General features: G+C 41.1%; 1 protein-coding gene across 6 annotated transcripts in view; it reads left to right on the top strand.

Moving 5' to 3' along the window:
- Positions 1-266: 266 nt before the first annotated feature.
- The window catches only part of TANC2 (tetratricopeptide repeat, ankyrin repeat and coiled-coil containing 2), a 379,564-nt gene continuing 353,810 nt past the window's right edge, over positions 267-26,020 (top strand). For all 6 annotated transcript variants that reach the window (XM_055131292.1, XM_055131293.1, XM_055131294.1 and 3 more), the window contains exon 1: positions 267-418. The gene's annotated coding sequence lies outside the window, so the exon portion shown is untranslated. The remainder of the gene's footprint in view (positions 419-26,020) is intronic.

A 26,020-nucleotide genomic window follows, 5' to 3' on the forward strand; every position in this document is an offset into this window, starting at 1 on the left:
CGCGAGCCGCCCGGGGAAGCCGCGAGCGCTCGGAGCGCCGGGGCCGCCGGCGCTGCCCTGCTCCCGCCGCCGCCCTCCGCGGAGCCTCGGCCGGGCGGCCCCGCCCCCGTGCCCATCCCCCTTCCCGCTCCCACCTCCCGGCGGTGCCGCGCGCGAGGCGGAGCGAGGCGCCCGTTGCCGCCGCCGCCGCGGAGAGAACCTGCCCCGGCGCCGCCGCCGCCGCCGCCGCTGTCAGGAGGAGCGCCGGGGGGCGGGCTGGGCGGGGGGCTGCGCTGTGCGGCCGCGAGGCCCCGCCGCGCCCTTGGCGGGTGCGGAACGAGCGCGGGCGGCGCGCTCCTCGGAGGAGAGCCCGCGGGACTGGGGCTCGCTCCCCCCGCCTCAGTCCTCCGAGGCGCGGCGAGTCCCCTCAGCGCGGCAGGTAAGCGCTCCGGGGAGCCGCGGCGGGAGAGGTCGCCCTGGTGACAGGGGCGCGCGCCGCGGCGCCCGGGCTCGGGGGGCGGCTTCGCCGGCGGCCGCGCGGCTGCAGCCCGCGTGTCTCGGAATTCGGTGGCCGGCGCCTCCCGCCGACGGGCGCCCGGGCGCGGGCTGCGAGGCCCGCGGGCCCCGAGCGTGGCCGCGAAGCCGGCGCGGGCCGAGGGGCGAAGAGACGTGCCCCGGGGCTGCCGCCCCAAAGTAGTTGAGGAAGGTGCCAGGTGAGGCGCGGCGGGGCTCCCGGAGGCTCGCGGGGCGCCCGGCTCCGCTGGGTCCCGGGAGGGCGAGAGGAGCGGGGATGGACGGCTCCTTTTTTGGGGATGGGGTCTCCTGGCGTGTGCCGGGGCGGGGGGTGGGGGGAAGCGTGGGGAGGGCGTGGGGGTGGGAAAAGGGCAGGTCGGGGCTGGCGGTGAGAGGGAAGAAAAGGACTGAAGCGACCTCAGGTTCTGCCGCCCGTGGGGCGAGCCCCGATGCGGTTGTGTCGCCCGTCTTCACCCCCAGGTGGGCACGGCTTCAGATGGTTTTTCACAAAACCTCGGCACCGATAACGGACATTAGGGGAGATGGGGTGTTTCGGGGGTGCCTTTTCCTCTTTTCCTGCCCCTCTTCAGGGAAAGAAAAAAAACAAAACATACCCCTTTGCTTCCCGCCCCCCCCCCCCCCACCTACCCCCAACCCCCGCGACTTGACCCTGCTTGTGAGTTCAAGATCTGGTCTTAAGCAAAGGGACATTTTCGTTTGATCCTTTCCGTGCCCCCGTCTTCGTTTTTTACACAGGTGAAATATCTGGAATGAGGAAAACAAAACAACATGGTGAACAAAAGGGATAAATTTTCAGGCATTTCAAGCGTGGGGGCTAAAAGCGCTGGCAATGGTTAATTACAGTGAATGGCAGTAGTGAAATATTCTTGCGTGTTCTTGGTGTTAGGATGGCAAAGCAGAAAAAAAAAAGAAGCGTGGGGGGGGGACAGTAAAATGTGGCAATAAAAGCAACAACATGGATACTGTCAGTGGAGTGCTTTCTGCAGCATTGCCCATGTAGATCATCTTAGGAATGTAGGGCCCCCAAATCAAATATTAAATATCCCCTTTCTCTCTTGCTGCACACACACACACACACACACACACGCACACACACATAATTACATATAATTGCCCACATGCCACAAAACATTGTGACTTCCATTTAAGAACATCTGTGTTTTGAGAGGATTGTCAGAATACTAGCTGGAATTTTAGAAGTAACAAAAGACAGCTCGATGAGGTATTTAATATAACTTATAGGTATTCATGCCATGAGTGTGGTTGTTACTATAAAGCAGGCAGAAATATCTGGGTTTGTTTATTGGGGTGTAGTTATTGGTGAGACTTCAGTGTCTTGGATTATTGTAGAGAAATTGAATTGCTTGCCGTACTGCTGTTCTTGTAATACAGGATCATTAAGTAATTTGCCAGCTAACCTGAAAATTCATATATTCGCTTCCTCCTGGATTCATATTCAGTCATTGAAAGACTGCTTGATTCAGAGACAAAACTGGCTTTTCCATGGTGATTAATGGTGGGTTTTCATCTTTTCTGTAGATCGGTTGCCTCACCTGGAGGCTTCATCCGGGGCTGAAGCAGTGAGGAGAGGTCCAGGGGAGAATAAAGAGCAGTTCTTTTGGGTCTTCCTGTTTTGTTCTGAGTGTAAGCCATATGTACTGCCACCCCCTACTGTCTGTAGGAAGAGGTGTTGCAGAGTCCTATTCTTTTCTTGTTGTCACTGCCCCCTTGTGTAAAGGAAAAAATTGATAACTGCACGCTGGGAAACCACTCGGATTGTTCTTGATAGAGCTCTCGTAGATTTATTCATCACCTTTCCAGAATTGCAACACTTTAAACTTCCTGTTCATCATGATCAACTTTGATGTTTGTTTTAAATAGTATCAATTTTGGTTTGTAATTCAAACTGCTGAGAATGTTTTCATGTATTGGGGAAGATGGTCCAGTACTACAAGTAGTAGTAATTACTGACTTTTACATGGCATCCATCTTTGCCAGCCCCAGCCTATTATAAACATTTCGATAATTTCAAACACCCTATGCTAACATTGGTGACCCTATGCAAATACAGTCCAGTCTGCTTTAACTACTGTGCCCAGTTAGTATGTCTCAGAAGTTCAATTTTGTTAGAAGGTGAAATGACAAGAGAATTTAGATTTTTTTTTATGCACACCTTTACCCAGTAAGTGCCATTTGACTTCAGATTCCCCCTTCTTTACCACTGATTTAGTATACTGCTTTCTAGGTGTATTTTGAAGATAATGCACAGTCTTTCCAAAAATAGAGTTTATGGGGTTGAGGGGAAATGGGAACTAGTACAGGACAGTCAAAAATCAGTGATGGAACAGGGAAATAATCTACCGTTTGAGACTGGAGCGATAGCACAGCGGGTAGGGCGTTTGCCTTGCACGCGGCCCACCCAGGTTCGATTCCTTTGTTCCTCTTGGAGAGCCTGGCAAGCTACCGAGAGTATCCCGCCGGCACAGCAGAGCCTGGCAAACTCCCCGTGACATACTCGGTATGCCAAAAACAGTAACAACAAGTTTCACTTGGAGATATTACTGGTGCCCGCTCAAACAAATCGATGAGCAGTGGGATAACAGTGATACTAATATTCAACCATATTTATGTTGAAGATGCAAGCACTAACTTATACGTCAGATATGTTAAAATAAACTATTTTAAATATTAAAACATTTAATAAAATTTATTAAATATATTAAAATGATTTAGTGTGAATACAGAGCATGATCTAGGTCTGTGACAATTTATTAAACATGTTAAAGTATATATCCCAGATAGGTCTTGTCATAATCAGTACCCTTTTCAACAATTTTTTATTTTAAAAATGAAAAAATGAAACAAAAATGAAAAAAAGAAATAGGGGCTCGAGTGATTGTGCAACTGTTAGAGTGCTTGCCTGCACACAACCAACCTAGATTTGATACCCAGCACCACACAGGGTCCCCTGAGACCCCCTAGGAGTGAGCCCTGAGCACTGCCTGGTGAGGCCCCCAAACAACCACCCCCCCTTTTTGTTTTTTATTACATGAGAGGTGGTATTTATAGAACCGTGGAAACAGTTTTCCTAAGAACATGAAATAATTGTTACAAGAGATGATAATTCTTTCTAAAACTGGGTGGAAGGTACATGAGTGTTGACTATGTTTCATCTTTATGTATTTTTACAAATTTTTTCATGTGTAGTCAATATCTATAAAACCCTCTCCTAAAGTGTGGGAAAATTTTAAAAACAGATTTTTCCATGTTTGTTGCTGTTAAATAGTTGAACATGAGTAAGGTTAAGAGGCAAGAAAATGAAGTTGGTGATAGTCTTAGTCATGCTCTTTATTCTCTTCATTCCCATAATGTATGTTTTATTCAGTGACTGTTACGTACTACCTTCAGAGTTATTATTTTTTTCCTTATAAATGTGAAAGCTTCTGAAGTCAGTTATTTAAAATGAATATGGTATGATAATCTTGATTTTTACAAAAACCATTTGACCAGTAGAAATCTTTAGTATTTATGTCACGCTTTTGTGCCTTTTAAAAATATAGTCCACATTGCTGCTTGAGTGATTTTTCTCATATGGCCTTCTGATCATGTCAGTTGTTTAGAATCTTCCTGTGGTTTCTTGTCATTTAGTGGTTACAATGTAAACTCTGTAGCAAACTGCATATAGTCCTACTTGATCTGACCTTTTATTCTCTTTATACTGGTACCTAATTTTATAGTTGTGTTTCAGTAACACTGAACGACCTGTGGTGTTTTAGTATATAATATTCTCTTTGTTTTCCACATATTTATATATTATATTCCCTCTGAACTATTCCTCCCCTCTCTGTGCTCCTTGGATAAACTGCTCTTTAACCTTCATGCCTTGACTTGAGTAAGGTTTTGTTCGCTCTCTCAGATGGATTTGGGCATGTCATTCTCTATCTGCTCATTGCCCCATTGCATTGCTCAGAAGCGTAATGTTATAGTTACTTATATGGGAGTTACTTGATTTATGTTTTTGTAATCCTATCTCTTATTGTGGAATTAGAGAACATTTTAGATATCAGGAGATATGCCAACTCTAAAAAGAAACAAAATTTTATTCTTTTTTATATTTTCTATGGTGGGGAAGGACGACTAGCAACTTCTCTATGTGAACTTTAGCAGAATTATTTTCATGATATCTTACTGAATTTCTTATATCACAAGCTATAACCAATGGCAAAATATAACCCAGTGCCTGTTTTTGAATGATCTGGAAATTGAGAATGCTTTTTATATTTTCCAAGGTTGGAAGCATAACAGAAGAAGAATAATGCTTTGTGATACGTGAAATTTATAGGGAAATTCAAATTTCAGTGTCTGTAAGGAAAGTTTTACTGGAAGATAGCCATGTTCACTCATTTGCATATTGACTATGGCTGTTTTCCAGGTGTAGCAGTAGAGTCTAGTAGTTATGATAGAGACCATATGGCCCATAAAGCCTAAATATTTACTCTCTAGCCATTTACAGAAAAAGTTTATCAGTCCTTGGTCTCTTATATAGTCTGTTTCCATTAAGTGTACACTGATTGTCTTGAATCGTAGATATGGCAACTCGCAGGTCATAGTTGTTTCTGTTTTATTGAGAAAAGATTAGTCATATTGCCTTAGTACTGATATATCTGACAAGGCTTTTATTGTACCTCATTTTAACACCCATATTTTGTTTCATTCTGAAGAAGTGTATTATTCAATTTTTGTTTTGTTTTTTCTTACAAAAGATATCCCAAGTGGGGAGGTTTATATGAGAACAGTTTTTTTGTTTTCCCAGGTCTCAGTCTCTCATATAAATATATATATATTTTTCTTTTTGGGTTACACCTGGCGATGCACAGGGGTTACTCCTGGATCATGCGCTCAGGAATTACTCCTGGCGGTGGGATCGAACCCAGGTCGGCCATGTGCAAGGCAAATGCCCTACCTGCTGTGCTGTTGCTCCAGCCCCTCTCATATAAATATTTGCATAAAAGGGATCGTATAATAAACACTTTGATCTTGTATATTTGTCAAATGTATTAAAGATGGTTACTTCAATAAAATTTCAGTGGCCAGTGTTGATAAGTTGCAAAAAATTATGCAAAAATATTAAGAAAAGAGAAGCAGTGGTCTGTATACTTTATAATTATCAGCAAGAATTGTAGATATAACTTCACAAAAAGTATATAATAATACTAGAAAACTTCTATTTTTAACAGATTTGTTTTTGAGACTAGTAGTCTTATGAATTACTTGTAAATATATGTTCATGTTATGGTAATGATAACATCTGGATTTAGAGATTGACAGCGTGAAAGCTATGGCACCCAGTTTCTTTCCTTTTTTTGGGGGCCATACTTGGTGATGCTCAGGGGCTACTCCTGGTGTTGTTCTGGGGACCAGATGGGATACCGGGGATTCAACCAGGTGTCTTACTCGGTGTACTATTACTCTGGCCCCACACCAAGTTTCTGTTGCCTTGAAATACCCCTTATGGGTCCAGCCTTAACGGTAGATTAGTTACTAAATTTGGAATTAAGAGTATGTAGATATTGTGATTTTAATCATTTTGACATGAGAATCCTGCTTTATGACTCAATAAATTTTCTTTGCCTTAAAAAAGGAATTTTCTTTTTTTTCTTTATTTATTTTTAATTAGTGAATCACCGTGAGGGTACAGTTACAGATTTACATATCTTTGTGCTCTTGTTTCCCTCATACAAAGTTCGAGAACCCATCCCTTCACCAGTGCCCATTCTCCACCACCAGTAAACTCAGCATCCCTCCTACCCTCCCCAATCCCATCTCCCCACACCCCGCCCCGCCACTGTTATTCTTTTATTCTCTCTCTCTAATGAGGTGTTGTGGTTCGCAATAAAGGTGTTGAGTGGCCACTGTGTTCAGTCTCTAGCCCACATCACCCTTCCCCCGCATGGCCTCCGACCGCATTGTACTTGGTGATCCCTTCTCTGAGTTGTCCTCTCCCCAGAATGTGAGACCAACCTCCAAGCCATGGAGTCAGCCTTCTGGTACTTATTTCTACTATTCTTGGGTGTTAGTCTCCTACTCTGTTATTCTATATTCCACAGATGAGTGCAATCTTTCTATGTCTGTCTGTCTCTTTCTGACTCATTTCACTTAGCATGATACTTTCCATGCCGATCCACTTATATGCAAAATTCATGACCTCCTTTTTTTAACAGCTGCATAGTATTCCATTGTATAGATGTACCAAAGTTTCTTCAACCAGTCATCTGTTCTAGGGCACTCGGTTTTTTTCCAGATTCTGGCTATTGTAAACAGTGCTGCGATGAACATATAAGTGCAGATGTCATTTCGACTATACTTTTTTGCTTCTCTGGGATATATTCCCAGCAGTGATATTGCTGGGTCAAATGGGAGCTCAATTTCTAATTTTTTGAGAATCGTCCATATTGTTTTCCAAAAGGGCTGAAACAGTCGGCATTCCCACCAGCAGTGTAGAAGGGTCCCTTTCTCCCCACATCCTCTCCAACAGCGGTTGCTTTTGTTCTTTTGGATGTGTGCTAGTCTCTGTGGTGTGAGGTGGTATCTCATGGTTGTTTTGATCTATACCTCCCTGATGGTTAGTGATGTAGAGCACTTTTTCATGTGCCTTAAAAAAGGAATTTTCTTCTTAGCCTTTTGCTCCTAATTTTCCACAATGGGATTCCCACAATTTCTAACTTTGGTTGCTGAAATTTGATAAGATAAACCAAGGCAAGCTATTTCCATTGCTTGATAGGTATTTTTTTTGTACACACTGTCATCCCATTGCTCATCGATTTGTTTGAGCGGGCACCAGTAACGTCTTTCATTGAGAGACTTATTGTCACTGTTTTTAGCATATCCAGGGCTGGAGCGATAGCACAGCGGTTGGGCTTTTGCCTTTCACGTGGCTGACTCGAGTTCGATTCCTCCACCCCTCTCAGAGAGCCTGGCAAGCTGCTGAGAATATGTAGCCCGAGAGGCAGAGCCTGGCAAGCTACCCGTGCATATTGGATATGGATTGGATATTGGATATATTTTTTTATACACCAGAATTTTATTTATTTTCCAATTCCATGGAATTCTATAGCTCTCTTTAGAATTTGAATTTGGATGTAATGAAGGTTGTTGTCATTATTGTTATTATCATTATTATGATTATTTTGGAGCCTCTCTTGGCAGTTCTTGGCCAATTGGACCAGCTGTTCATTGCAAGGATTGAGGGTACTGTGCTGTGAGGACCCTGTGTTGATAGAGATGACCAAACCCATCACCAATGGTGATGGCTGTACTTGGGAAACCTACGCACTCAGTGATGATTGGGTCCTGTGTAGTGCTAGGATTGAACTATAGTCAGTTGCATCCAAGACATGGACGTCAACCCCTGTACTATCTCTCTGCCCCTGTTATTATTATTATTATTATTTTTTTATGGGGACTCCCAGCAGTGAGACTACTCCCTGGTGATATTCATTCAGCTGGGCCTGGTGGTTCAATTCTTTGGCTGGAGGATGTGCAGCTGTGTAGTTCTTGTATTCTTGGTGACCACCATGAGCACCTCAACAGTGCTTGGGAACCACGGGGGCCAAAACTGGTATACTTGGGTGACCATGTGATGCTGGAATTTGAACTCGGTCCTAGTGTGTGGCTGAGCTGTTTTTCTGGCCCCTGAAAGTAATTATTTTTAGTAGACATGTGGAATAAAGACTTTACTACGTACTGAAATTCTGTGCAGTACTCAAAGATTCTTCATTCTTTCTTCTTAGGTTGAAAGAGGAAGACAGACTTCCTTTGGAGGTCATTTTTTAGACATCCCTATTTTATAGGATCACAATACCGTTGTTCAGTTGTAAGAAGCTTTTGAAATTCTGCAATGATGAGACTCATTGTATAGTAGAAAGCACTTTGTGAGTTTTTGAATCATGAAAACAGGTCAGAATTACTGCACTGTCGCTTAGCTGTATAAGGGGCAGGGTTTTTCTTGTAAGGTTTTTAATGATGATGAAATGAAATTATGTTAATGAATATGGTTAGAACAATGTCTAGTACTTCATAAATGGTTATTTTTATTAGGCATTGGAAATTGTCATAGATTTTCTTCTTTGATACTGTGCTTCATCCAGTTCCTTCCTACAATATTTTTACTAACATTTTCAGTCCATCTTTTCCTTGTTATCATGCATTGATCTTCTTTTCATCCTTAGGCGTTTTAAGAACATGTGGTATGGGTACAGGAGTAGGGCACTTGCTTTGTATGTGGTTGACCACAGTTTGATCCCCAGCACTACATAGGATCCTCTCAGCACCACCAGGAGTAAGCCAAGAGCATAGAGCATAGAGCTGGTATTCAGGAGTAAGCCCTGAATACCATCGGATGTAGCCCCAAATCAACAAAGACACCTGTAGTGATTTGACTCCTTATATATTTCATTTCTGTCCTGAATTTTTCTTTTTTATATAGGGTGAGGGGAGCTCACAAGCAGTGCTCAGCGGGTAATCCCTGCGGTATTTGGCCAATCTGGCTAAGTGGTTCTATGCTCAGACCCAGGGATGTTGAGGTGCTTCAGCCCTGAAATGCCTGGAACAATTAAGGCCACTCCTGTGGTGCTGGGCCCCCCCAGATCTACTCCTGCAGTGCTCAGGGGATTTGAACTTTTCTTCGATGAAGAATTTAATGAGAGCTGAAAGAGTTTAGGAATAGCTATACTTAAAAAAACTCAGAAATGCTCTTGAACACATTCTTAGTATGCATTTCTTTTTAGGCTGTTTGCCATTAAGCCCAAAAAACTTAACAGAAATTCATTTTTAATATCTTCAAAATAGAAAACCGTAGTATTTCTTGATTCAATGAACCTGTTGGCAGAAGCTTTTCTTAAAATTTTATCATGTTAGTGTTTTCAGCTTTTACAAACTTATCTAACTATTGTGAATAACTGGAACTTTCTTTATGAGAAAACATCATTTGCAGCACATTTGTTTTTCCAGGTGGATTAACTTTAGTAACTTTTTATTTTAAAAAGTTTGTGACAGTCAAGATAGATGATTAAAAAAATTTTTTTAATCGAATCACTGTGAGATAGCTCATTACAAAGCTGTTCATAATTGGGTTTTAGTCATACAGGCATACACAAGATAGATTATTTTTGTTTGTTATTTTTATGCAATAAAAACAGGACTTCTTTTTTCAGTGTAAAGTAATATACTAGAAAAAAACTATAGCTAGCTAATTCCCTGGAGTGATAGCACAGCGGGTAAGGTGTTTGCCTTCCACGCAGCTGACTTGGATTCTTCACCCCTCTTGGAGAGCCCAGCAAGCTAATGAGAGTATCCTGCCCGCATGGCAGAGCCTGGCAAGCTACCCATGATGTATTCAATATGCCAAAAACAGTAACAACAAGTCTCACAATGGAGATGTTACTGGTGCCCCCTTGAGCAAATTGATGAACAATGGGAGGACAGTGCTACAGTGCTACGTAAACTTCACTTATTCCATTAATTTGTGTATTTTCTACATAATTATTCATTGAACATTTTTCTTTCAGTGGACTTGACTTTGACTCACTTTCTCAATTTTATCCACAGTTGTCTTAATATCCATGAATCGATGAGTTTGTACTAGTTATAAAAACAAACAGCTCATGCTAAAGAGATCTTGCTTAAGCCCCTGGGGAAGACCACTTACATGCAGCTTTGATCCCAGGATGAATTTTTTTTTGTATTTTTAAATAAATGAGCTTCATGATTCTCCTCCTTGCCTTAGATTACTTAGTTGTTTTTGTCTTTAGAGGTGCTAAAGGCAGATATCATTGTCAACAGATTTTTATTGTCATTATTTATAATACATAATTGTCATTTTCTTGCTTCCATACTACCTTTAAAAACAAAAGTGTTCTGATCAAACCATATGTTCGTTATTTGGAGATGGGTAGGAACCAGCTTTTCCTGTATTTTGTGTTGTATGTTCAGGTGTAGACAATATTTTGACAGTATAGTCTGCAAATTGATTGACACCACCCCAATTTTTTTTAGCATAATACTCTAAACGCTAGAACTGAGAGTGAAATAAAAATGTTAATGTTTTCCTCTTCCTCCATTTCTCTTTTCTCCAATGTTACTCCTTGCGCTAACGAAAATTCATCAATAATTTTGACTATCTTTGACCTTCATTTCCCCCGCAAAAGCATAGTAATTTTTAAATTTAAGAATATATCATTGCTATCTCTCTGGTAAGTGAAACTTAATTTTTTCAAGCTGGGCTGGACGGGCTGGAGAGATAGTGCAGTGGGTAGAACGTTTGCTGTGGACGTAGCGTTCATGGATTTGATCCCTGGGAGGAGTAAGCCCTGCACACAGCTGGCTGTTCCCCCTCAACCCAAAACAAACCACAAAAGCAAAACAAACCTTTAAAAGCTGGGGATGGAGCAGCAGGCTAAGTGCATGCTTTGTATGCAGGAGACAATCTTGTTCAGCATCTAGCACCTCATGGTCCCACAAGCACTGCTTGGCGTAACCCGCTAAGCACAGAACCTGGTTATAGCACCTGAGTACCACTGGAGCCCCAGTCGTACTCAGGGGAAAAAAAAAACTCATAACATTTCGTAGCATACTGTATCATAATTTTAAAATTATTATTCCCTAACAGATGAATGTTAAGATTATTTTATATAATTTTTAGCTACTATAAACCAGTCTACTCATACTCATGACTGAGAAGCAAAGATTTAATATAAAATATCAATAAAATAAATCCAACAGTGTATATAAAAGACAGTACATCATAATCAAGTGGGGTTTATAATAGACAGTTAAATGTTAGCATAACTTATTTAAAAATTCTGTATTTAAAACTATATGGTTATCTTTCTCTTTGGAGTGTTCTCGGGGAGTTATTCTTTTTATACAAAATGGTGTAGAAAAATACCATGTGGACAGTAGTCATGTTTTATACAATTCTGTGGTCCTCAAAGTTGATAGGCAAAAACATTTTTAAATAGAGACTTAATTGGAATATTTGTGAGAGGTGGGCCTTGGTTCTGAGCGCTGTTCATTTGTTCATTTCATTTCATAAGCCTTTGGTTACTAAAGCCTTTTTTACCTTGACATTATAGAAATAACTTAAGAGACCGGGAAGGGTGATTGGGTTGAGTTGGTTCAAGTTAGGACTCTTACCTTTTAAGATCTTGCATTTGATTATTTTAGGACTCCTGAGCATCTTGCTAGCCTCTGACCGTGTTCCCATTGCTTTGAAATCACTGGCCTGGGTCTTTTTGAGACCTGTTCTTTTGTGCTTGGAAAATTATCAGAATATTTTGAACGCATTTCTAGAGTTGGTTACAGCGGGTAGGGCATTTGCCTTGCATGCGGCCAACTCAGGTTCGATTCCTCCATCCCTCTCGGAGAACTTGGCAAGCTACTGAGAGTATCCCGCCCACACAGCAGAGCCTGGCAAGCTCCCCGTGCGTATTCGATATGCCAAAAACAGTAACAAGTCTCACAATGGAGATGTTACTGGTGCCCACTCTAGCAAATCGATGAACAACAGGATGACAATCTACAGTGCTACAGTGCTATCATCACACCTGGTGATGCTCAGGAGTTACTCTTGACAGTGTTTGGGGAGCCATATCGGATGCAGGAGATTGAGCCCAGATCTGGCAAGTTCCTTACCTGCTATATTATCTCTTCCGCCTTGCCTCTGATAACTGGGTTGACTTTGGTATAGACAGTTTTATAGTAATTTTGCTTGGAATTGACCTTGATATTTTGGACTAACTTTTATTTGAAATTAATTTAAAAAATCTTTTAGAATGTGCTGGGGTTTAGGAAAGCTTTTATAACTTCTCAGTTTTTCCCTGTTGTTTTTCAATAGATTTCCACCCCCCCCCAAAAAAAAAAAAAGAAAAACAACTCATACAGCAGCTTGTTGCTGAGATTTTCTGGTCTTATCCTCCAGTAGTTTGTTTCTTTCTTCCCGTGCTCCCTCAGCAGCACCAGGAATCATGGGGCTTGTTCCCTGCACTACTTGGAGTGTAGTACTCTGGCTAGGGGCCACCAGTGCTACTCTGGTGGTGTTCTGGGATTAAAGTTGGAACCTTGCACATGCCAAGCATGTACTCCAAGCTTTGTGCTATATTGTGGGCTTCATCCTCTAGCAGCATAGTGTTACCTTCTCTGATCTTGCATGTGGCCCGTTTTCACTCTTGAGATCATAAGACCTTTCTTTGCCTTATAGATTTCACTCTCAGCAATCTGCAAAACTCCCTTTATTGACCTCTTCTCTAAACATTGTCTTTTATCTAAGCAATATCTTTTACTCTAATTGAAATTTAGGTTTTTTTCCTGAGGGCACACTTACTCTAAACAGTTCTAAAGTAGTGACTCCTTACGTTGAGGGGGTTTTAGTGTCCTCTTTGCTTTCTTGTAGCTGCTTCTAGGTATCTTGGCTCATACTGACCTCTCTTCTTTTCCAGTTCATACAGACTGTCCTGATTTTCTAGCCTCCTAACTTCCTTTGTGGTTCTTCCACCTTAGCTAGTCACTTCAAAGGCATATCCTCTATGGAGTTTTTTTTTTCTTTTGGTGGGGGGGGTCACACCCAGCGGTGCCCAGGGGTTACTCCTGGCTCTGCACTCAGGAATTACTCCTGGCAATGCTTGGGGGACCATATGGGATGCTGGGAATTGAACCCTGGTCGGCTGTGCAAGGCAAACACCCTACCTGCTGTGCTATTGCTCCAGCTGCCAGAGTTTTTTTTTTTTTTTTTTTTTTTTTAAGTCTTAGTGCATCTGTATTAGTTGGGTAGTTTGAAAACCTTTAAGAGGCCTGGAAATCACTCCCACAGATAATGATTTGGTTAGGTTAAGTGTGGCTAGGACTTCCAACAGTTCTCCATGGTAAGGTTAACGTAGCTAGAATGGAAAGTCACTGCTCTAGAACTTATTACTGGAAACTATAACTTTATATAAGATAATTTCTGTCACTTTGTTTTTCAACTGCCACCTCTAATTTTTCTGGCTCACTTCTTCTAGAACCCAGCAGTTTTAATTTTTCGACCTTACTGAGATAATACTGCCTTTTCACTATTCCTGCATGTATACATTTTCTTTCTTTCCTTCCTTTCTTTTTTCAAAACATATGTTTTACTGCTGAGCTACAATCTGTATTTATTTTCTTACTTCCTTTTCTAAATAGCAGAACTTCATTGTCATTACAGTGATTCTTCTGCATCTGCGTTCAACCCCTTTTGACTTCTTTCACTTGGTTCTTCTTGCGTAGCAAAACCCAATCCTAGTTAAAACCAACTCTATCTATTTAACACCTGTGCACTTGTAGCTGAGAATGGCTGGAGACGAACAATATGTTGACTTTAAATTCTTGGCTAGTTATTCAGTGACTTTAAATGAATTGGTTAGTGCTGCCAAATTACAGTATTATTCTAGTTCTTCCACACTCCCCTTTGCTTAGATGATTGTATCTTTCCCTTGCACTCAAATTTTCAGCATTTCCCGTTCCATTGTCTCACTTAGTTGATGACTTTTCTTTTTATTTTACTAAGAAAATAGAAATAATCTTTCTACCTCCTGCCTCTCACCACTGTTATTGTGTATTCATTCTCTTTTCCTCTGCTGAAGGCCATTTTCAGCAGTTGTCCATTAGTGTTCCCCCTACCCCCTTGCCTTAGGAAGGACCTTCTTCCTGCAATTCTTCCCTGTGTCTCCTTTTCTGTCATTAGCAGCATAAAAACACTTTGTAATTTCTTTCATTTTAAAGAAACCATCTCTGGCCTTTCTCCTTCTTGTTACCGCCCATTTCTGTTTTTATTTATGTGAGATGCCTCAAAAAGTTATCTTTGTTCAGCTTACCCGGATTTTTTTCCCCCAGCCATTTTGAGGCATAATTTGTACATCATGAAATTATCCCACTCTATGAGTTCATTTTAGGTGCTGGAGAAATCGTACAGTGGGTAGGGCCTTTTCCTTGTATATAGCTGACCCAGGTTGGATCCCCAGAACCCCATATCTTTCCCAAAACCCTCCTAAGAATAATCCGTGAGTTAGTGCCAGGAATAAGCCCTGCCAGGTGTGACCGCAAAAGTGTGTTTTAATGGTGATTGATAAATTGATAGAATTCTTCTAGGACTGCTTATTAGTAATGTTAACTTTGATCACATGGTTAGGCTAGTGTCTACCAGATTTCTTCACTCAAAGTCACCATTTTCCTTTTGTAGTATATAAGTAATGTGTTGGAAGATATTTTGAAATTGTTAAATATCTTGTTGCTCAATGAACTCTTGTTAATCAGATTTAGCATAATTAATAATTCTTCTCTGGAGTTATTAATAGGATGATTGTAAAATAATGCTTCTCAAACTCAGTTATTTTGCCTTATTAGTTATTAGTTGATACTCTACAATTAAAGAGCCAGCCAAACCTCCCTGCTGCCATTCCTTACTTAACAGTGAATGTATAGCTAACTATTTGGTGGGGTATTACTCATTTCTGTTACTAATTTTGATGATCATATTGTTTCTGGTGTGCCCATCAGGAGCAGCTTCGGACTGGCTCCTTGCAACATGAATATTTCTGTACTTTTTGGAATAACATGACATTCTGGGCTTCTATTTGCTTTCCAATAGTAGAATCAGAAAGTAGTAGAATTACTTAATTGAGGTATAATTTCTAAGGAATCAAATTCATAGATATAAAATGCAATCTACTGAGATTTGACACTTTTTGTAACTGTACCACAGATATACTTGTATCATCTAAGAAAGTTTGCTCTTCCCATTTTCTTTTACTCCTTTTTTCATTGTTGTTGAGTTTTGGGGCCACACCCGGTGATTGAACCATAGTCCTCCTTCATGTAGAGCCTATGCTTTAGTCCTCTAAGTTATCTCCTCAGCCTCGTGCCTTTCTGCCTATTCCAACTCCCACCTAAGAGGCAACGCTTTTCAAGGATTTTTGATTAATTTTGCTTCTTCTGCTGCTTTATTTGCATGGGATCAAACTTTAGTTTTTTGGTTGGCTTTTCCATTAGTCTGAATACAGTCATGAGAGAAAAGCTGTATAGTATCTTAATAGCAAATTTTTAATGAATCTTTGGGGCCTGAGAGATAGTCAGCTGGCAAGGCGCTTGTCTTGCTTGTTGTGGACTTGGGTTCAACACCCCTGCACTGCTTATGGTTCCTGAAGCACCCCCAGAAATAATCCCTGAGTGCAGAGTCAGGAATAACCCCTGAGCACCACCAAGTATGACCCCCCCAAAAAAATAATGAGTAATTAACTATTTTTGCAGGGAAATGTAATAATGAGTGGTTGACCAATTAAAAAAAATACATAGGAGTAGGAGATATATGGAGAAGCCACTATTCTTGGCCTGAGGTACTGTTTAAGGAGAACTGTCCCTAGCTTACAGATACACAGATTTTGTCAGAAGGAGCATGATCATGAATGAAGAGACATTATTGCTATGCCATTCTGGTGGAATTTTTCTAGATATCTTCCCCCTAGAACTTGTTGGAAATCCACCCAGTCAAGGAAAGTTATACCTGGGGAATGTCTTGCCAATGGCACTCCAAAATAAAACAAGCAAAGGGGGCTGGAGAGCTAGTGCAGCAGGTAGGGTGCTTGCCTTGCATATGGCTGACCTGGCCTCGAGAACTCCAGCATCTCCCATGGTCCCCCGAGCACCATCTGGAGAAATTCCTGAATGCAGAGCCAGGAATAACACCTGGGTGATGTGACCCATAATCCAAAATTAAATAAAAATAAGAACAGCCTAACAGAGGGAGGATGCTGAGGAAGGTGCTGCTGTCTGGGTGTGTCAGACTACCCTGTAGTCCGGGAACAGGATATTAGAGAAGCTGCATATGCTACACAGGAGAAGCTGCCTTTGCCGGGACCAGGTACTGGAGAATGCACGTGCACCTCCGGAGCTTGCTGAACAAGCTCACTGGAATTCCAGAATGAAACTTCACTTCTGCATAGGCTCTCCAGCAACTTCTACTGACAAAGCTTGACATTGTGCCAGCTGGCAAAGACAAAAACTAAAGGGTTCAGTTCTGTTTTCACAGAACAGGCAAGAATGGATCAGTTAGGAGTGGAGAGGCAAAAGCGTAATTAGTGCAGGTCACATTGGAAAAAAATTCTTTGGATTCTTATAATTTTTGATAATTTTTGATCACACACTAGGCATTTTGCATAAAAGAAGTGGAGTCTGACGTAAATACTAATTATCTTCAGAGTGGGACTTGTTGCTACTTCTGTCTAGTAACTAGTGTGGGAGGCTGAATCAGTCTTATCTTTGACCTATTTATTTCTGCTCACCATTGGCTTATTTAAATATAATGACGGTGGTGCCTGAACATTTTTATCAGGAGGACCTTGAAAGTTGTCAGATAACTGTTTGTGGGCTTTCTGAAATAAGACATTTCTTGATGTTTTACAGCTTGACTACCAGATACTTCTCATTTTTTTTCCTTCTAATGCTTATTCTTCTTAAAATTAAAGGCATATGTTTTTATTTCTTTTTTTTTTTTTTAACAGGGAAAGTAGCATATGAGTACTTCTGCCTCTTAAATCACAATTTTTTTTTTTCTTTTTGGGTCACACCCGGCGATGCACAGGGGTCACTCCTGGCTCTGCACTCAGGAATTACTCCTGGCAGTGCTCAGGGGACCATATGGGATGCTGGGAATCGAACCCGGGTCAGCCGCGTGCAAAGCAAACGCCCTACCCGCTGTGCTATTGCTCCAGCCCCAGCACAAAATTTTTTTTTGATACAAGAACTTTTTCTATTAGTTTATAGATATCTCTTTTCTCTTCCATTTATATGTAGCAAGTACTCTGTAGTACAGTTTATTTTATCACCCACGATTGAACCTGGGTTGGCCGCGTGAAAGGCAAACATCCTACCTGCTGTGCTATTGCTCCAGCCCATGTATTTTAATCAAATTCTATAGTATGAAGTATTTATTTTTGTGTGGTTGGAGTACAGTCTTTATTGAATCCTTTCCAAATAAGAGCTTTGCCCTCCCTATTCTAGTGAAACTCTCTTACCAAGGATTTTAGTGACTTCCACGTTGCTAATAATTTTAGGTTCTCATCTCATGTAAATTCAGTCTGCACTCCCTTGATAATTTGTTTTAGTTTTACGACCTTATTGTCTTTATGTTGATAACTCCCAGATGTATGTTTCCAGCCCAAATTTCTTTCTTAAATTCCAGTCATGTGTCCAGCTGCTTCCTGATGTCTAGTAGACATTTCAAACACGTTCGCTTAAAATAGTGGTTTTCACTACTTCCCTCCTTCCTGTTCTACCTGCAGCCTATTCTAACTTGTTGCTGGCCCTCTCCTTTCATTTGTTCAGAAGGTTGAAGTGCTTTTTGGTTTCTCTCTTAGAGCATCTGTATTCAGTTCTTACCAGGAGACCTAGTGACTATACTTAAAAAAATATTTTTGGGGGCCAGAGTGTTAGTACAAAAGGTAGGGCATTTGTGTTGCATGTATCTGATCTGGGTTCTATCCTTGGCACCCCATATGGTCCCGGGACCCTGGCAAGGAGTGATCCCTGAATGCAGAGCCAAGAGTAAGTGCAGAAAAATGAACTCTGACCTCTGTCTAATGCCAGGCACAAAAGTCAGATCAAAGTGGATTAAAGATCTCAATATCAGACATGAATCTATAAGGTACGTAGAAGAAAATGTAGGCAGAACTCTCCATGACATTGAAGCTAAAAGCATCTTTAAGGATGAAACAGCACTGACCATATAAGTGGAAGCCAACGTAAACAAATGGGACTACATCAAACTAAGAAGCTTCTGCACTTCAAAAGAAACAGTGAAGAAAATACAGAAAGAGCCCACAGAATGGGAAAGAATTGATTAATATGCAGGATATACAAGACACTAGTAGAATTGTATAAGGAAAAACCCTCCAACCCCATCAAAAAATGGGGAGAAAAAATGAACAAAAGTTTCCTTAAAAAAAAATTCAAATGGCCAAAAGGCACGTGAAAAAATGCTCCACATCGCTAGTCATCAGGGAGGTGCAAATCAAAACAACAATGAGATATTATCTCACACCACAGAGACTGGCACACATTCAAAAGAACAAAAGCAACCAGTGCTGGCGTGGATGTGGGGGAAAAGGGACGCTCTTTCACTGTTGGTGGGAATGCCGACTGGTCCAGCCTTTCTGGAAAACAATATGGACAGTCCTTCAAAAACTAGAAATTGAGCTTCCATATGACCCCGCAATACCACTTCTGGGAATATATCCCAAGAATGCAAAAAAGCACAGTAGAAATGACATCTGTACCTATATATTCATTGCAGCACTGTTCACAATAGCCAAAATCTTGAAATAACCCGAGTCCCCTAAAGCAGGTGACTGGTTAAAGAAACTTTGGTACATCTATACAATGGAATACTATGCAGCTATTAGGAGAGATGAAGTCATGAAATTTGCTTATCAATGAATAGACATTGAGAGTATCATGCTAAGTGAAATGAGTCAGAAGGAGAAGGAGTGCACTCATTGTGGAGTATAGAATAACATCACATGAGGCTGACACCCAAGGACAGTAGATACAAGGGCCAGGAAAATTGCCCCATAGCTGGAAGACTGCTTCATGAGCGGAGGGGAGAAGGCAGATGAAATAGAGAAGGGATCACCAAGGAAATGATGGCTGGGGGAACCAGTTGGGATGGCAGATGGGTGCCAAAAGTAGATAATGGACCAAACATGATGACTTCTCAGTGTCTGTGTTGCAAGCCCATAATGCCCAAAAGTAGAGAGAGAGAGAGTATGAGGAATATTGTCTGCCGTGGAGGCAGGGGGAGGGTGGGAAAGAGAGGGTATACCCGGGATATTGGTTGTGGGAAGTGTGCACTGGTGGAGGGATGGGTGTTTGATCATTGTGAGATTGTAACCCAAACATGAAAGCATGTAACTATCTCATGATGATTCAATAAAATTAAAAAAAAAAAAAAGAGTAAGTGTAGAACCAACAGTAAGCCCTGAGCAACACCCAGTATGGCCCAAACATATAAAAACAGCTTTTTGGATTTTGGGTCCTGGCTATGCTCAGGACTTCATCCTGACTCTGAGCTCAGGATCATTCCTAGTGGTGCTTGGTGTACTGTATATACGCTGCCTGGGATGGAACCCAAGTCAGCTGTGTTCAGTGCAAGCACCTTGCCCACTCTACTGTCTCTCTGTCCTCTTGACTAGGCATTTAAAACAAACTTCGAGGGCCAGAGACATAATGCAAAGGATTAGGTATCTGCCTTGCACACAGCTGACCTAGGTTTGATTCAGGCACCCCATAGGGTCCCCTAAGCCTGCCAGGAGTGATCCCTGAGCATAGAGCCAGCAGGAATCTCTGAGTAACTGCTAGATGTTGCCCCAAAATAAAGCAAAAAACCTAGAATCTGATTATTATGGACTATGTAGTTGTTAATACACTAATATCACTTAACTTGAATTACTATTATTAGTTTGGGGGCCATTCCCAGCAGTTTCTCAGGACTTACTCCTGGGTCTGTGCTCAGGGATCACTCCTGGCAGGCTGGAGATTGAACCCAGGTTAGCCACATCATAGACTACAACAGTGCTTGGCATATAGTAGGTAATCATTAATTATTTGCTGAATGACTTGAATGAATTCATTAGTGTTGGAACTCTCTAAACTGTTTAAATCTTAAGGCTTACATTTTTTTTTTTCAGATTAGAACTGTCTTTTTTTGAGCTAATTTAGCATGCCTTCAGATAAGGAAAAACTAAAGTTTATAATAAAAAACCTCCCTAAGAGATTTTATGTATTTTTATTTATTTTTAAATTGAGGTAACATTGGTTTACCTCTTCAAAATGTATGTAACTATATTGCAACTACCACCAAAGAACCCATCACCGAAGTACCACCATGTCCCATGGGATACCATGTATTCTGCCCCCACCACACACTTGTAACTTCAGAGCTGTGTCTTTTGTCTTGTGTTTATTTGGTTTTGTCTGTTCGATTGTTGTTTTACATGATATGAGTGTATATGAAGATTATTAGAATATTAGCAAAATATAGATTTTGCAGGATTCATAAGTAAAAGGAAAGGGACATTATCAAGAAGAAGTAGGATAATATGTAGAAGAAAGGATTTTAAAAGGATTTAAAAATGATAGGTGACAGAAAGAGACCTAACAGGATATAGCTGTGTAAGGGTTTAAAACTTGTAAGAGGGTTAAATTTTGTCCTAATAACTTTATCTTTTTATTCCTCATTTTATTTTGTCTTTATTCTCACGCTTTTTCTTTCTCTTGCTCTGATTACTTTATTAATCAGTAATTACTGTCTTTTCTTACTCTGTTTCTGCTTTATGTTAGACTCTGTAGTCTTCTGTGCATTCAGAAAAAAATTATTTTGGATATATTTGCTTTTGACAACTATAACATTTTTGTTTCATTGTTTGTAAGGTAAGAGTTATGTTTGTTTGGGTGCCACATCTGGCAGTCGTCAGGGCATATTCCTTGTTCTACTCTGAGGGATCATTCCTGGCAAGACTTGGGGGATCCTGTATGGCACTGGGGATTGAACATGGTTGGCCACGTGTAAGGCCCCTCATGATTGTTATTTTACAAAAGAAGCTTCTGTTTCAGTCTGTCATTAAATTTTTGTGTATACATTTCTTTAATATACAATCCATATTTCTAGTTGTACTTAAGCCCTCCTCCCCCTTTTTATTTTGAGCTTTATAATTATAATTTTTTACTTTTTGATCTCAGATTCATATAGTTAATGCAATAACTTTTAGAACTTGCTATTGTGGTATGGATGTGTGTTCCATATTAGGGACCATACCTGGTGGTGCTCAGGGCTTACTTCTTACTCTGGCTTTACAGGCAAGATTATCACCCCTGATCATCATTAGGTGCGATCCCTGAGCACAGAGCCAGGAGTATTATTTCTTTAACCCCATCAGTTGCAATTTTTCTACCTTAGCAAGACATCTTTCTTTTTTTCTTTTCTTTCCTTTCCTTTCCTTTTCTTTTCTTTTCTTTTCTTTTCTTTTCTTTTCTTTTCTTTTCTTTTCTTTTCTTTTCTTTTCTTTTCTTTTCTTTTTCTTTGCTTTTTGGGTCACACCCAGCGATGCTCAGGGGTTACTCCTGGCTCTGCACTCAGGAGTTACTCCCGGCAGTGCTTGGGGGACCATATAGGATGCTGGGAATCGAACCCATGTCGGCCACGTGCAAGGCAAACGCTGTTCCCACTGTACTATTGCTCCAGCCCCAGGACACCTTTCTTGATTAAACCTATTTACTGTTTGATCCTCTGTGAAAGAATTTTTGTCTTACTGAATACATTATAATACCCCATTTTAAAGTAATTTAGTTGTGTGTTTATCAGTTGACATCCCACTATTTCAGTACTTTATTGATGGATAACTTAATATTCCTTTAACTGATGAATAATTAACACATTATATCAAATGAGAAGTTTTTGGGAATAACTGCCTTTACTGGTCTTATAGGTGTTAGGTTCTTTTTGCAGTGATTTTATATTCTGTGTTCATCAGCTTATAATAAAGTCAAGTATAGTGGCTTAATCAAATAGCATTTTTATTTTTCAGGTAACAGAAATATAGACTTTGGTAGTCCAAGTTTATGGCAGTCCTACAGTACTATAGGGACACAGCCTCTGTCTATAATTTCTTCTCTGTTGTTCTGAAGAATGGCCATTGCCTGTTTGCAAGGTCTTTTTTCCCCTCATGTCTTACCTTTTGTGTGTGTGTGTGTGGGGGGGGTCACATCCAGTGGTGCTCAGGGCTTACTCCTGGCTCTGTGCTCAGGGATCGCACCTAATGATGATCAGGGGTGATAAGCAGAGCTAGGAATCGTGCTGGGGTTGGCCACATGCAAGGCAAACACTTTTTTTTTTTTTTAAGTAGCCCACATCTTAGCTTCTTATTAGCAGAGTAGTGGCTTTCCTTCAGTTCTTGTTCACAAGCCTTACACTCATCTCATTGGTCACTACTGGGTCATATAACCACCTTGGATGGTGGGAATTTGGGAAATAAAGTTCTTGGTACACACTGGTACCTACTAGGACACAATACGCTCTGAAGTATTAACTGGGGAGACAAACCATTATCAATTTTTCCTGTATCTTATCATTACTTATCTAAACTCCTTGATTTATAGTATTTCTCTTACACTGACTGCCTTCTTTTTTTTTTTAATATCATCTTTCTGACGGTAGGTTTTCCAGAAGCAAAATTTCTCAATTCCCATTTCAAGATTTGAAAAATTTAATTTTATTGAGGTACTGGGATTAACAAAGCTATTATACTTTTTATGCATACATCATTCCAACACCTCTCCCATTACCAGAGTGCATACTTTCCTCCACCAGTGTCCCAAAGACCCCTCTTAGCCACCCCTCTTTTTTTTTTTTCTTTTTGGGTCATACCTGGCGATGCACAGGGGTTACTCCTGGCTCCGTACTCAGGAATCACCCCTGGCGGTGCCCAGGGGACCATATGGGATGCTGGGAATCGAACCCGGGTCGGCCACGTGCAAGGCAAATGCCCTACCTGCTGTGCTATTGCTCCAGCTCCATTAGCCACCCCTCTTTACCCTAGTTTTGTAGACAAAAAAAAAATCTCAGTTTTAATGACTTTGTCCTTTTGTTGCAGCCTCATTGTGTGTCTTTAGTATACATATGAGAAAGATCTTAGTGTTTTTGTTTGGTTTTATTTATTTTTAGGTCACACCTGGCAGTTCTCAAGGCTTGTTCCTGGGGACCATGTAGGGTGCTAGGGATGGAATCCAGGTCGGCCACATGGAAGGCAAGCTCCCTATCCCCTGTACTCTATCTCAGGCCCTTACTGCATTCTTTCATATCACCTATCTTGATTATTTCTGCCAGATCGCAGTCTCCTTTCTGCTCTCATGTTTTCTTGTGCTTGCTGACTACCTATGACACTGTTTCTCTGAACTCATTAAACACCTCAACATGGTGTCACGAAAAGTCATTCTCTGAGACTTTACAGAGCTGCTTGGTACTGGTAGAGCTGCCCTGCTATTGTTTTCACTCATTGAACTTGGTGCTCCTGACATGTCCTCCCCATTGTGTTTGCCGTGCTCCTGCTGTGCTGAAATCTTTGTAGTTAACCCCTCTGGGAATCTCTGAAGGAGTGGGCTGGGTGTTGCTCTTTCCTTTTCTGTCCATCTTCACCCAGTGATGGTATGAGTGTGAGTGAACAGTGGGAAATGTGATGAGTAGAGCTTGGCCACATAATTCAGGAGATGTGGAGTTGGGCCTGCTGAGATGGCTGAGTATGGGCATGGCCATGGAGGAGGATGTTGGGACCCAGCTGGGAGGGAGAGGAATCTGTGCACAGTTCCAGAAAGGACCTTGGGGTGTCAGCTGGGAGGTTAACTTCCTGGAAGATTGGATGAATAAGCAGAGGGCCTGAGGTATGGAGGTGGGTCGCTCATTTCTTTTTTTTGGGGGGGGGATCACACCCGGCCTTGCTCAGGGGTTACTCCTGGCTCTGCACTCAGGAATTACTCCTGGTGCTGCTCAGGGGACATATGGGATGCCGTGTTAGCCGAGTGCAAGGCAGACACCCTTCCCGCTGTACTATCACTCCGGCCCCCCCTTGTTTCATTTTGTAATGGGACATACATGATGTGGTTTTGAGTGTTGTTCTCTTCCAGCACTGTTTATGTAAGTCCTCTGCCTTAAATATATTTTTTTTTGGTTTAGGTTTTTATTTTTAAATTTAACAAATTTTATTTTCCTAGTTTATGGGCTGTACATGGCAGTCCTCAGGGCTGGAGGAATAGCACAGTGGGTAGGGCGTTTGCCTTGCACGCGGCCTACTGGGGTTCGATTCCTCCGTCCCTCTCGGAGAGACTGGCAAGCTACTGAGAGTATCCCGCCTGCATGGCAGAGCCTGGCAAGCTACCCATGGTGTATTCAATATGCCAAAAACAGTAACAACAAGTTTCACAATGGAGATGTTACTGCTTGAGCAAATTGAGCAAATTGATGAACAACAGGACGACAGTGTTACAGTGCTACCTGGCAGTCCTCAGGGCTTACTCCTGGCTCTCTGCTCAGGGATCAATCCTAGTGAGGCTTGGGGGACCCATATCCAGTAATGGGTCAGCTGGTCAGCTGCATGCAAAGTATACATTACCCAGCGTACTATCTCTTTGGCCCCAGGTTTTTAAAAATTATTTTTATATTTGTAATTTATTTGATTTATCTATAATTCATTTCAGTATATGGTTTGTAAAAGTAGGAATTCAGTTAATCCAGTTATCTCTCTATTTTTATTTTGTTTAACGTCTGGCCACTTGCCCAGCATTTACTAAATCATCTTCTTCCCTTTCTCCTTCTTAAGTTTGTTATTTAACTTCACCTATATTTATTTTTTGAGGTCTGTACCTATGTCAAGAACTTACTTTAATCGGTAATGCTTTATGTCAGGTGAAACTTTATGATCTCTTTTTATTTTTTCTTTTTGGGTCACACCCAGCAATGCACAGGGGTTACTCCTAGCTCTGCACTCAGGAATCACTCCGGGCGGTGCTCAGGGAACCATATGGGATGCTGGGAATCGAACCCGGGTCGGCCGCGTGCAAGGCAAACGCCCTACCCGGTGTACTATCACTCCAGCCCAGAAATTTTATGATTTCTTGACAAAAAAATGAATACATTTGTGTAGATGGATTTAAGTTTCTTAGTTGTAACTCCTATTAGTGTTTTTGACACTAAAAAAAATGATTTTAGCTTCTTAGAAATTGTATCAAAAAGCCAATGTGATAGTTTTAATTCACTGGGATTATTCCTACCAATTAACTAAAGGTGAGTAGATAAGATAGTTTTTGGTACTACCTTTTGTAGTAATTACTCTTTATCACTGAATTTTCCAGTATATGAAAACATTTCTAGGATATTTTGCTCCATTATTAGCGTATAAGTTTCTTGAGGGCTATCTTTAGTACCAAGCATGGTGCTGGGCATAGGCATTTAAGAAATACTTGCTTATTTAAACTTGTAGGTAATCTCTCCCTTTTGTAAACTACCTTTATTTTTCGTTTCTTATATCTAATTTCTTTTATTCTAAATTGCTGAATTATACTTGTTCACTTTTCCTACTCATTACCAGAATAGATGCTGCTTCTAGGCAGAAACTGTTGATAACCTTTAATGAGCCAGGAGACTACTCAGTGGACTGGAGTGCATGTTCTCAGAACACGGAGCCTGCAGTAGCCCCTGAGCACTGCCAGGTGTGACCATTCCCAAGATGGCCATTGTAGCAGTGTACCTTCATAAGAACAAACTTCAGTTTGCTTACAATACTGAATAAACAGAGAGGTCATTTTAGTTTTTACATTTTAGTTTTTAAATCCTAGAAAAGATTTGAAAATCTTGCCATCTATATTTCACATGTTTTTGAAGTAGAAAAGCAGTCGT

The sequence above is a fragment of the Sorex araneus genome, chromosome 3 (genome assembly GCF_027595985.1).
Source record: "Sorex araneus isolate mSorAra2 chromosome 3, mSorAra2.pri, whole genome shotgun sequence".
In the NCBI taxonomy this organism is placed as follows: domain Eukaryota; kingdom Metazoa; phylum Chordata; class Mammalia; order Eulipotyphla; family Soricidae; genus Sorex; species Sorex araneus.